Source organism: Dermacentor silvarum, chromosome 3, assembly GCF_013339745.2.
Source record: "Dermacentor silvarum isolate Dsil-2018 chromosome 3, BIME_Dsil_1.4, whole genome shotgun sequence".
In the NCBI taxonomy this organism is placed as follows: Eukaryota; Metazoa; Arthropoda; class Arachnida; order Ixodida; family Ixodidae; genus Dermacentor; species Dermacentor silvarum.
Genome location: NC_051156.1, coordinates 213,336,427 through 213,349,096, shown reverse-complemented (window position 1 = coordinate 213,349,096; position 12,670 = coordinate 213,336,427). Strand labels below are relative to the sequence as shown.

The 12,670-nt window shown below is 49.0% G+C and overlaps 1 protein-coding gene across 29 annotated transcripts in view; it reads right to left on the bottom strand.

Moving 5' to 3' along the window:
• LOC119445208 (polyhomeotic-proximal chromatin protein-like) overlaps window positions 1-12,670 on the bottom strand; it is a 199,065-nt gene that overhangs the window by 55,095 nt on the left and 131,300 nt on the right. For all 29 annotated transcript variants that reach the window (XM_049664290.1, XM_049664274.1, XM_049664280.1 and 26 more), the window contains one exon: window positions 1,305-1,510. The gene's annotated coding sequence lies outside the window, so the exon portion shown is untranslated. The remainder of the gene's footprint in view (window positions 1-1,304; window positions 1,511-12,670) is intronic.

The following is a 12,670-nucleotide window of genomic DNA, read 5'->3' as shown; positions in this document are numbered from 1 at the left end:
TCGTTACGTAGCTATGGAAACCCCTCTTCCTCCTCCTCCTCTTCCTCTGGAGATCAGATGAGAGGAGCTCCTCGCTCGATTTCCTTCCTCCCCTGCACAAACGGGGGCTGTGCGTGCGTGCGTGCGTGCGTGCGTGCGTGCGCGTGTGTGTGTGCCGTCCAAAATATTCGCTGGCCACTGGATATTGTCCAGACCGGTAAACACAGCGGCGACCAAGGGGGACGCGTTTTGTAACGATTCATTTCACTTCCCAATATTTCTCGCCCCTTCATCATTGGCTCACACGAATTTCCCTTCTTCTTTCTGTGGTTTTACGTGCCAAAACCAGTTCTGATTATGAGGCACGCCGTAGTGGAGGGCTCCGGATTAATTTTGACCACCTGGGGTGGTTCTTTAACGTGCACTACAACGCGAGCACACGGGCGTTTTTGCATTTCGCCTCCATCGAAATGCGGCCGCCGGGGCCGGGATTACACGAATTTCCCGCTGTACGGCCAGGGGTCGGCCGCTTGGCAGGGTGGGCGATAAAGTAATAGGAACTCCGTTGAATCAGATATACGGCACAAGAAATACGACACAAGATGGCTTTTTCGCCCAAGACGAAATGCGGCCCAAATGACTCGCATTATAGAACGCCACACTGAACTTCGTACGCTTTGCTACTCCAAGCGGAATATGATAAAATTCAGTAATTCCTTCAACACATCCAACCCATCCATCCCCTCACCCCTTTTGCGCTCAGAGGCACAGCACGAGCACGTCATAATGACCGCTGTCCACTGGGGCTGCAATATTTCGTTTCCGTTGATTCCGGTCTTTCCTTATCACCCATGGCGACGAGTAGCCGATACCGGCGATAGATACAGGCGTGGCGTCCTGCCAACCGCTGACGAAGGGCGGAAGAGCGAAAAAATCAACAGAATCGTTACATTTAGGGGCACCGGGCAAACCAAAATATACCACGAACTGATTCTTTGGCAGCGGGTGTTTTTCATGGAAAGAAAAAAATAAAAGAAAATGGTCTTGGCAGCGTCGGCACTATATTCGACACGTCCTTACAGGTAGCTTCGTAAACCCGACTGAATATGATCGCAAGCTTGCTTTCCTGCAGTTCTGCTGCATCACGAGATACGGCGATGAAATTAATTTAAAAAATAATAAATGGCGGCACAATGAAACAAGTAAAGAATTTACACAATGGAGGAGGGGGGGGGGGGGGGGCTAAGAAAATACGCCGAGTGATCGAACATAGGGGCGAAGTGCTCACGCGTATAAATATAGGCGGCGCTGCCTGAACCACTCACCAGGCTGTTGGCTCATAATCCTGGCGGGGGTCCTCGGAAGCCTGCCCTTCTTTTTCTTTTTTCTTTCCGTCTCCCTCGCTCTCTTCTCGTCTTTTCGATGCGGCCCGCGCAGCGAGCCCGCTGCACTGGTGCAGTGGAGTGGCGCGGGGTTGGGCGTGCCCGGGCGCTTCGGCGATGCTCGTAGTGGTACAGTTGGCGGGATATCCCTGAGGAAGAGAACGAAAGAGAGAGGCGCATTCAGCGATTGGTTGGCTCTTTTCTCTCTCCCCCCCCCCCCCCGACCCCCGCTCAGTGCACACGTAACGCACAACCCAAGGATGTGTCAGCTGGGCGAAAAACAGCACGCGACACGAAAAAGCTCTATTAGAAAGAAAGAAAGAAATGAAGGAACCTAAGCGGAGAGGGCGTGCGTACAGCAAGGACAACAAGTGATAAGGGAACGCAGAGAAGGAAAAAATAAAGTGGCAAGTAACCGAGGGCGAGGCCAATTTCAGGGCGGCGATTAAAAGGAAAGGGTAGATAAACAAAGACGCTCTCGAATGCGGGCCACCCCTTCGCGGTCGTGCCGACCCACTTGTTGCGACAGTAGGTGGAAAGGACGCGGTTCTACGGAGCCCTCTTCCTTGTAAATGTTTACTTCATGTTCTTTTTTTTTTTCTTTTTTTAACAGAGATATCTGGACGACACACAAGTACAGATACATGCATAGCACTGAAGGAGTGCTACGGCTGCAAGGCAGGCGACATACCTGCATAGCATAGCGTGATTTGGTGGTTTGGACACCACCACCTAGATAGCACAGGCCTGCACACTCCGATCTATGACGTCATGCTATCTGGCCCGAAATTTCCATTGCCAAGGCCGGCGTGACGAAAGCAGTGACGTCAAAATCATTGTTGCTTACGCAGGAGCATCCCAATTAGATTCTATGGCAGTCGGGCCAGGTAGAATGACGTCATGGATCGGAGTGTGTAGGCCTTGTGCTATCTAGGTGGTGTTGGTTTGGACGTGCAATGCTCACTTGACACACATGAGTGCGCTGACACGTAAACACGAAACGTACACAGATCTTACAAGTGTGTGCGTGTCAGCGTGAGTAGTCACGTGAGCGACGCAACCTACACCATCAAGTCACGACTGTCATGCCATACCGACTTGATACATCTAACCCCACGGCACTTCAAGGCATAGACACACCTTGGCTCAACACATACACATACGCGCATCATATAGTAATCGAGGAGAAACGCGGCCCCAGTTGGGCTCTTCGCACGGAACAAAGTGCTCTGGAATGCCGCAAGTCACCGCCAGAGCCAAGTGACTTGCCATCACTGTGAAAATTCCACATAGGTACTACATATGGCGATATACACATTTGCGTGGAGACCATTCGATGCGCCGAACGACTGATCACGTATCACCAGTGAGACATCCCAAGAAAAAAAAAAGGAAAAAAAAAACAACATTCCAAGTTCCTGCAAGGTCCTGCCAAGTTCCCACTGGTCACAACATTCCTTAGCAGCCATTTTTCCGAACCGTTGTCTGACAGACTAGACGATTCTGACGTACAGAATATGAATCAAACACTTGACTATAAGGTGGACAAGTGGCCGATTCGGTCGCCATCGCTCACGAGAGGTGTATGCCAACGCCGCAATAAGGCCGTGCATGGTGATGCGCTCGTAACCAATTAACAGATCTCGAACCCAGCCACTACCGCTAGGCGACGCGCTGGCGCACTCAGCAGCCGACCGCTCGATCACTCGCGCAAGTGTGATTTTCACTTTACGTGCGTTTACCGCTTCGTGTGGAATAAAACGCTTGGCATACAGAAATCGCTTGCTCTCGCAATGACGTGCCAAAATGCCGCCAGCCGGATGAGATACTGAACTCAGCTTCGTCGGCATCGTCTGAAACCTGAAAGTCAACGCGGGCCTCTTCGGTTATCCATCCCTGACAGTCCCCGACTGTCCGAGACGTTGCGCCTGTTCATGTTCGTTTAACGTAAAGACCTTAGCCTGACATAGCGAACCACGCCGACAACGGATATATTAGACACAAACAGTGCAATAACGTGCCCTGTTCGCCTCTCTTGCGGGCGTCTGCGCTGTTCGTCAGTCTCTCAGGTATGATTATGCTTCACATCGCATCGCTCGATCCAGACTGCGAAATGTTAGGTTTCACGTAAATTGATCCGTACAACATAAAACAAAAAGGCACATAATCAACAACATACACGCAAAACATATCGCGGTTCGTGCTGGTAAGCAAACGTAATGCGCAGGGCTTCAGTCTTTCAGAAGCTTGCGATAAAGCGCCGCGCTGCGAGAACAAAGCCGTTATATACGAAAGCGTGCTGACACGTGGGCACACCGCGACCGTGACGTAACGCACAAAGGGAAGCATGAGCCGCGCGCATGAAATCTCGGCGACCCCACAACACGCCTCGGTCGACGCAGGATAACAAGCAGCCAACTGCCACTCCGAGATAAGGAGGCAAGCGTGCCACTTATTCATTCCCTTTGTACACAGCAGTCACTTCAGACCGCTGCGAAAAAGGCAGAAAACAGAATACAAAGACCATGCGCGTAGATAAGCAGCGCTTGAGTTGTTCGTGACATGCATGCGCAGAGCCGCGTTGTACGGCTGCACTGTAGTGAAATGTGATAAGACGTAATTGTTCGCCACCATTTCGGTGTCTGTAACTATAGTTTAGCTATTCCTTGTCAGGCGTTTCTGTTGTATTATCTGGTTTTACTTGTCCAAGTGGCAAGCTGTGTGAACAGGATAAGTGTATAGCGCTATCACTGAAGCGATAACACGGACAACGCGATAAGAAAACGCACAATAGAGCACGATAACGCCACGGAAGTTTAATAATTGGTATATTGCAGTGATTTACATTGTGCGGCCATACGCAAGGAAAAAGGTCCATAATGTTTCGGTAGGCACTGTTCAGTAAGGAGCAATGCGCGTGTTTATCATCGGCAGCCCCTCTGCGTAGATCCGCTCGTCGCCGCAAAGCAATGTAACGGGTAGCGCCACTTCGAGGAACCTATACGTGCAGTTCCTCGCGGCTATAGGGAGCCTGCGCACAACGGCATAAGTATACTGGTAGCATACCTTACGACGCTGTCAGAGATAAAATGTCCTAAAGCTTCATGCGGCGGGACGGACCGCTTAATAAGTCCGCAAACGGCAGTGACGTCGCTGAACTGCAAGGAATCGCGCCGCAAGCGCGATTTTTGTGAGGCTATGGCTGGGTTCCAATACTCGACTGCAAAGTAGACTGCTAAGTGGACAGCGGCCATCTTAAGTCTCGTTCCTATTCTCACGAAGGCGTCAAAGTAGACAGCTTCGCGAAGACAGCATCGAAGTCGGAAACGATGCAGGCTACTTTCCTGTCCAAACAAGATGGCGGCTGAGCAGGATGCTTGGAAAGCAGACGGGAAGGTCGTCTGCGCTCAAGAAAGCGTAAACGTGCTTTCCTACGCCCTTAATGTAAGTCACACCGTGTTTTTCATAGGTTCGCAGGCGCAAGGACCTAAAATACGGAAATAATGCGTGCTTTTTCTCAACTTTTTCTTGTCGCCGCGAGGTGGCGTCTCGTCGCAGATGCGTCTTTTATACGTCATCCAGACGGTTCGAAACGCGTTCCATTACATGGCCTCGAAGCTGTCATGGCTGTCTCCTTAGCTGTCTACGTAGACAGTCTCCGATGCTGGCCAGAATTGGAACACACCCTATGATTCGGCGGCACCGAACCACGGCATGCGCGTCCGCAGACAAAATAAAATCCACCTATCCCCCCCCCCCCCCCCTCCGCCCCCATCCCTCGTCACGTGGATCCAGCTTAACGCAGCATGCGTCCATGCTTTTCACGGAGGCTCGAATATATTACTGCCCCTCAAGCATTCTGCTTTCGAAGTAGGCTGCAAGTCGCCTATACCTTCAAGCCTGAGGTAACGAGTTATAAGGAAAATCGAGTGATACAGATCGAGAAAGGTGTTTCTGCGTGCGGTTAAAATGGGCCCGTTTGTTATGGTCCATTTGCCTGTCCACAAACGACGTGCGCACTCATCCACAGGCGCCCAAATTTTGGCCCAGTCGTCAGGTTAGGAGAGGTGGGTCCTGAGGGAAGTTTCGCAACCCGTGTATAATTAGAGCGCGTTAGAGTGTCGTTAACACTCCGCCGTCCGAACGATTACCGCGCCACCACGCACCCGTGGGCTATAGAGCACGCGCAGCTAGCAAAAGGCGGTGACGGTGTGGCCGAATTTTTTCATAGTAAAAAAGAGGCTCAGGTCGTAAGGCGAGAACATGGTCAACGAAAATACTTTACCAGAGAGATGCGGCCGTGATGCACACCACTGTCATGCAGGGTAGTGGCCTTTCATTCATGTGTTGCTTTGGAACAGTAAACAGTATCGATACCTGTCAATAAAATATTTCTCTCACAACGATAATCGCCATTTGCCTTGCTGACATGCCGCTTGTTGACGTCTGATCTTTGTGCAAAATTTCTAAACGAACTTTTGAATATAGAAGCTCCGCTGCGCGCGATATCTTCGACCACGCCTTGACTACTCCTCTACGGGCTTTGCGGACAGCCTCGTAATCATGTCTCCGTCTAGCCACGCAAAGAAGCAAGCACTGAATTTCCTAGAGAAATTACCAAGAAATGTGGCGCTATTTGTCTATGGAAGCTGCAAGTAGGCTGGTTCAGCCACCATGAAAATTGACGGGTAGTACACAGATGTGTCTAAACTTTGTCCTTTTTTGGGGGGCTTCGAAAAACTTTGTACAAGAATGAGCCGCACAAAGGCGCAAGCGTCTTCCCTGCCAATGCGGCCCGCACATCTGCGGTCCGCAAAACGTCTTTGGGGCCTCGTCGAGTGAGGAGGCGGCGGCGGCGTTCCAGGAAGGAAGGCGCAGCGACCGGAAAGCGCGGAACGACGGAGGCGAGGCACGCCGCCGAAAACCCGAGGGAGCGGCGGAGGGCTCGGAAGACTCTGTCCTTCCTTCCTCCCTTCGCGCGGGTAGCAGCGGCAGCAGCCGTCGCTGCTGCGGTGGCTCGTGCAGAAAGGGTCAGCGGAACGAATGTTCGCAGCTCGTCAACGTGAGAAGGATGGCTTGTCACGGTGGCACTTTGTATGTTTCGCGCTTGCTTAGAAGAAAGAGAGGAGAATTCTGCTGGTGACTGCCCAGCAGACGGCTGACACCCGTACATCGACCAGCAGCTATAGGGGGATAGCGTGATGGGGGCAAAACGTGGACAGAAATTGAAAGGAGAAAGCATCGCAAGAAGAAAGTAAAGGATTCACTATCTGGTCACAAAGCCTGCGGAAAGTTGCTCGCCCGCGTCACTGTCGTCGCCGAGGTTTCGCTCGTTCCTCCTTCCAACAATCCGCGGAGCGGGTCTGGCTGTAGCAAGATCAGCTAATACAGGTGCACTGCGACAGAACTTCATCTTGGCCGTCAGCGAATATCTGAAATGTGTACAGCAGCAATAATGCTGCTAGATACATCTGGTGGCGTAGAGTTAAACCTGAAAGCACAATGAGCTTAGTTACTTACCATATTCTACTTAACAGTTTGGGCAAAGTACTGGTATCTTCATAACCGTTAACCTGCAGTTTTTTTTTTATGATCCTTCTTTCGACGAGAAGACTCAGGCGACCAAAATTTTTAGAGGCCATATGCCGTTCGCTCTTCCTTCACCAACAGGTTTTTTAACGCGTTGAAACGAGAAGCGATAGTTGGACGGCATGAGACTAAGCAAAAGTCGTTTAAGTCATTTGCGCTGAATTCACAAAAACAACGCCAAATTCAGAAGCGGCCGACCGGGACCGCCGCCATGTTTTGCGTAAACTACGCAAACCACGCTAACACGGTAACGGTTAACTCTGAGAAATAGCCGCTACGGCATGGGTCAGCGTTCTGCGCATGCGCATTTCAATCCCGCTTGCTACGCCCGCTATTCTGCTAAACTAAAACTGTCTATGCTGCTAGATACCGTAGAGTTAAACCTGACACAAGGAGCTTAGTTACTTTCGATATTCTACTTAACAGTTGGTGGAAAGTACTGGTAGCTTCATAATCGTTAACCTGCAGTCTTTTTTATGATTTTCTTTTCGACGAGAAGAATCAGGCGACCAAAACTTTTCATAATTTTTTTAACGCATTGTAGTTAGGCCAAGCGCCACAAGATGCCGCTACCAGCCTTGCTACTGCCATCCAAGTCTCCGGTAACCTGGTAATCCGTAAACGGTAAGAAGTTTACGGACATGACTCCACTCAAACATTACATGCAACAGAGAACCGCGCAAGAAGAGTATTTGTTTAGTGCCAGCAGTCAACTCAACTAAGCTTCCAATGATCGGTCGTTCAGTTTATATGCCAAGAAAAGCCACCAGAAGATGAAGGCGGTCATCAACTATCGAAATCGAGGAATTCGTGGGAGCGATATGCACCACCCTCGCGACGAGTTTTGCAACGCCGCCAAGAAAGATGTCGGTATATATCATTAGCAGAGTGAATGTTAGTTACGGTCGGAAGCACATAGATTTTCAACCTTTCGAAGTTTACTTGCTTTCCTGTTTCTTCTAGCGTGACAGGCTGGACTAGCCCTTGTGATAAACAGGCAGGTAGGTGAAAATACCAAGACTGGACACTACGAGCAGGACCAAAGGGGCATACGGCTCCTAGGTTGAAATTTTTCTCCCACTGCCAGCAAATTCATGTGAATCCGCGTGATTCACTTCATCTTTGAGAGAACAACAAATGCCCATAGGCATAATAGCACGAGCGCACGTGGTGGTACAGATACGGCTCTGCAAGATCGCAAACAGCACAGAAAAAAAGAAGATAAAAGAAAAAGAAAGAAAAAAAAACGGAAGAAAACGAAAAGTATGTTTGGATTCCCAGCCGCCTCCTTTTGGCTTGCGAATTTGCCGAGCGATGGCCATGGAAACCTCGAGATGCTACACCACTATACCGCTCATTGAAAATTAAAATAGAAGAGCAAAAAAGAGAAAGGAAAACGCAGCGCAACATAAACAGGAAGGAAAGTAAGACGGGTAGAGCGAGGGTGGGAGTACCAGGCGCGGAGTAGCGGACGGACCGGAATTCATTTCATTTTGCGCTCAGCCATCCATCCATCCATTCGCCCTCCGGTTCGTTCATTCATTTAAGGCGGCCGCCACGACCTTCTCGCGCGGAGGCTCCCCGCATTACATATACGAAAGAGAAGGATGACGGTGGAGGAGGAGGCTCGCCGCCGAACGGTCGGTACGAAAGCGCGTGCGTTGCCCGCGGGGGGGAAGGGGGGGGGGGGGTGAGGAGCTGCACGACGCACGACAAATGCGCCTCCTCGCACGTATGTATACGTGCGTGGAGGGAAGACATATAAAGGGCTCAACGTTGGGCGCCTACGGTGGGCAGAAGAAGCAAAGAAGAAAGAAGTACAAGGCATCAATGTACGACACAGAAACAAACGTTCGTGACATTGACGACGACGACAGAGCAGCGGCAACGGATGGCAGAGTGGAACGTGGCGTAGAGAAAGAGAGAGAGAGAGAGGGATGCATGTAGTATTTCTCGTGTGTACGGCGTCGCATTATAAAGTCAGCTGCAGGCAACGGCAAGAATGCGCACACCGAGAGGTCAGAAATAAGAAGAAAAAAAAAAAAGCAAACGCGACAGGGCGAAGTATTCGATAATATAAGAAGTGCGGAGGGCGTTGAGAAACGGAGGGTTGGGAGCTGTTGAGGGTGAGGAGAAACGCATTGGAACAGTGCAGCGGGAGTGGGGAGGACGCCTGGCCTGTCTCGCTTGATCAGAGCAAGCTGCAGGGGAAGAGAGGCGAGCAGACGGGGTCGGTTTTTTGTTGCTGTTGGTGCCTCGCCTGCGCTGAGCCGCGATGGAAGCGAAGCGGGAGAGAGAGAGAGAGGCGAGGAGGAGAACGCCTGATGCTGCTGCTGCTGCAAGTGCGCGGTGATGGATGGCTACAAAATGACGACGGAAGCAGCTTCCCACACGTGCGGGGCGCGACAACAACGACGACGCCGCGGCTGCTTCGCGACATTACACTTGCCCCCGGGCTGGGCGGCGACCCCCCACCCCACTTGCCCTCCCTTCTTTCCTGCACGCCATTCTATACACTATAGATAGCGAAGGCTGAAAAAAAAATAAAAAAAAAAAAAAAAAAAGAGACATACACGAACTCCAATGAATCGGGAACAGTCGAACAGAACTCTGCGAAGTCGTCGACAGGAGACGTCTTGGACGAAGAACAAGCGTCCGTGGTAGAGTAAAAGAATATATAAAGAAAAGAGACTAGAAGAATAATAAAATGCAAGCAATGCAACGCAGCCGATCTTCCAGTACGGTAACAATGACACCGACTTCAATGCAGCCCACGGTGTCACCAGGGTTCTGCCTGTCCGCCGGTTCTTGTTTACACAGTTGTTTCTCTCTTTTCCCCTTTCTCTTTATCTCTCTCTATCTCTGCGTGTTTTGGCGTCCCTTGTCGTTCGCAGCCGGTGCTATTAATGGCGGCAGTGCACGAGCGATTGCGTTCCTTTGTCGCGTCGCGCACAACGACCGGACAAACAGTCGAGCCGTGGCCTCCGATAGTGCCATGGACACCACCGACGCCCCAGCGTCGATGTTCTCGGAAATCACAAAAGTCCAGTCCACAGAGTTCCAATCCCTGCATGGGTCATCTTATATATCCCTGGCCACCTGTACTATGGCGCGCCATTCTGTGTTTTCGAGTGCTAAAAGCGGAAATGTCGACCGACACGCATGTGAACGAGAAGCCCAGGTCGAGGGTCTTTCCGCTTTTGCCGCAAGGTATGTTGAAACAAGAGGCCCTGGCCCGAAGAAGCAGAAGCTACAAAGAACAAATATATGTTGTATGGTTGGTTATCAATGATACATTCATCGTGGATGTCCTTAGGTGCCAAGCGGTTAACGTAATTGAACAAGACGGACAACGGCGCTATTCCTTTTTTGTGTTTCGCTTGTCACCTATAAGACATCACGTTGAATCTATACCAGCTATAGTCCAAATTACAGTTCTTCAAATATGTCGCATCTTCAGTCGCTTAGTCCTGTCCGAGTCTCCACAACTTCGTGCACCGATGGATACGCCAGGATTGTCTACCGCTTCTCTTCTGATTTCTTCATATCATGCTGCAATACACTTGAGCACTTTTGATCCAACTGTATGAAGAGCTAGCTGGCTGGACGGGATCCCGGTGAGTGTAGCCCAGAACTTTAGAAAAACTGCATTGAACTGAGACGCGCAGTACTCGTTCAATTGAGATAAACGTTGTCTTTCTCTTTCCAATTTTGGCTCGAGCATTCGTCGAAAGCAGCGTGCGACACCTGTTTACGCGGATAAATTCGATACAGTCATTGACCCCCCCCCCCCCCAAAAAAAAAAAAAAAAGAAAACGGTATCGCCGACCGCGCTTAGGCACGACACTATTTTTCCCTTGTGCTTTGCTTTCACTCTAATTTGCGTTCATTCATTCACACATTAACTACGGATTGATCGTTTGGGGTAATACATATCTATGTTATTTGTCTTCAGTTCAGCATATACCAAATCAAGCAATTCGTATCATCACCCACAGTTGACCGCGCTCTAAGGCTATCGACCTGCTTGAGCAGTACAATATTTTATGTATAAAAAAGTTTTTCAACTACAATTTAGCAATGATGTTTTATCAATTGCTTTATCACTAGCTGACTTTTCAATAGATTCAAAGTATCTCCCTTAGAAATACCAACCCCATTAGGTTCGCTTCTAATTATAATTTTTTGTTACCATCAGTTCACACTAACTACGGTAAAAAACATCTACATTGGCTACCATTACACTTTGGAATCGTTTTCCTGCTTCACTTAAAATACTACCTACATTTCAGCGTTTCAAAGCTTCGCTAAAACTTTTCTGCTAACCTCTGACAATTTTCCCTAATAAATATTTGTATTTTCATATTCACCTAAATAATAAGTATCACCTATTATTATTATTATTATTTTGCAGTGTTCACACTGCGCCACATTTTTTTTTCCTCTTTGCGCGTTTTTTTTTCTTTTCTTCTGCCTTTAATAATTTGTATAATTTTTGTTACTTCCGTTATTATTTCTGTTACACTACATCGATTGTAGCATTGTTTGTTGGGTTTTCTTTCGTTATTACCATTTGCTTTTCTTGCAACTAACATAATATTATGCTGTCCACTGTTGATGCTCCCAACAATTTTACAATTCTGTTGTAGGTTCTAACCGAGGGTCCAGTTAATACTTTGGGACCCTCGTCTGTATATTACATTTATGTACCTATGTTTTGTATATGAATAAACTTCAACTTCAACTTCAAATACCACAGCTGTTGCCCGCATACGCGTCATAACTTATGGGGTCACGGTGCAACCGAGTTGTAAGTGTAATTGATCCTGCAAATATTGTTAGAAAACCATACCGTTCCGCTTCGCTCTCTTTCTGTTCTTGCAGGGCTTACAGTTTATACAACTTCTCCTGGCTCCTCATTCGAAGTATACATAGGAGCAACGCCTGAATGGAGCAAATGCTACGCATTTCAACCCTTTCTTGCCATTCGTACAGGAGGTATAACTGTGGCACAACCAACGCGTTGGATCTTTCCGCTTTCACGTTGCTGTTTGGACGAAGGCGAACTGGTCCCATAATTATAAACTGTTTGTCGTTGTCCCCCTTTCACTAACCGTTCCCACGATCAATTGGTGTCCGTTCTCACGAACCGCTCCAGCGTACCAACTTCGCGAATGCGGGCCTGGTGCTTTCCAGCCTATATCAGTATACTATATACTCTCAGTGCGAGAAAAAACAGCTTTTCTTTTTCTTTAGTAACCTTTCCAAGACAAACACGAATTTTATCTCATCATAGAGATCTCAGCATATATATATATATATATATATAGCCCTCTTATTTTCCTGGAGCCATTTCTCTTCGTAGCCGCGGGACTCCGACTGAGTTGGAAGCTCAAGTTTTTCTCCTTCCACCCTTCAGAACAGCGCAAGAAATCGGTTGCCGAGTTGCAGGGGTACATAGTACTGGTTGGATAGACTAACGTAAAGACTAAAGTGTAAAACTGGCACGCTCGCCACATTATGTACGCCAAGTAAGCTATATATAGCGTACGACAAACAAAAGAAAAAAAAGAAAGACAGTCGCCGCCGCGTTCTCGCGACTCGCATAGCAGCAACGCGCTGAACCACACGTTCCTGCTCTTCTCGTTCCCATCTCTTAGTCCCGTTCAGATATGATCGAACGGCGCGCCATCCTTCCCCTAACCCTGTTTCTGCGGCGT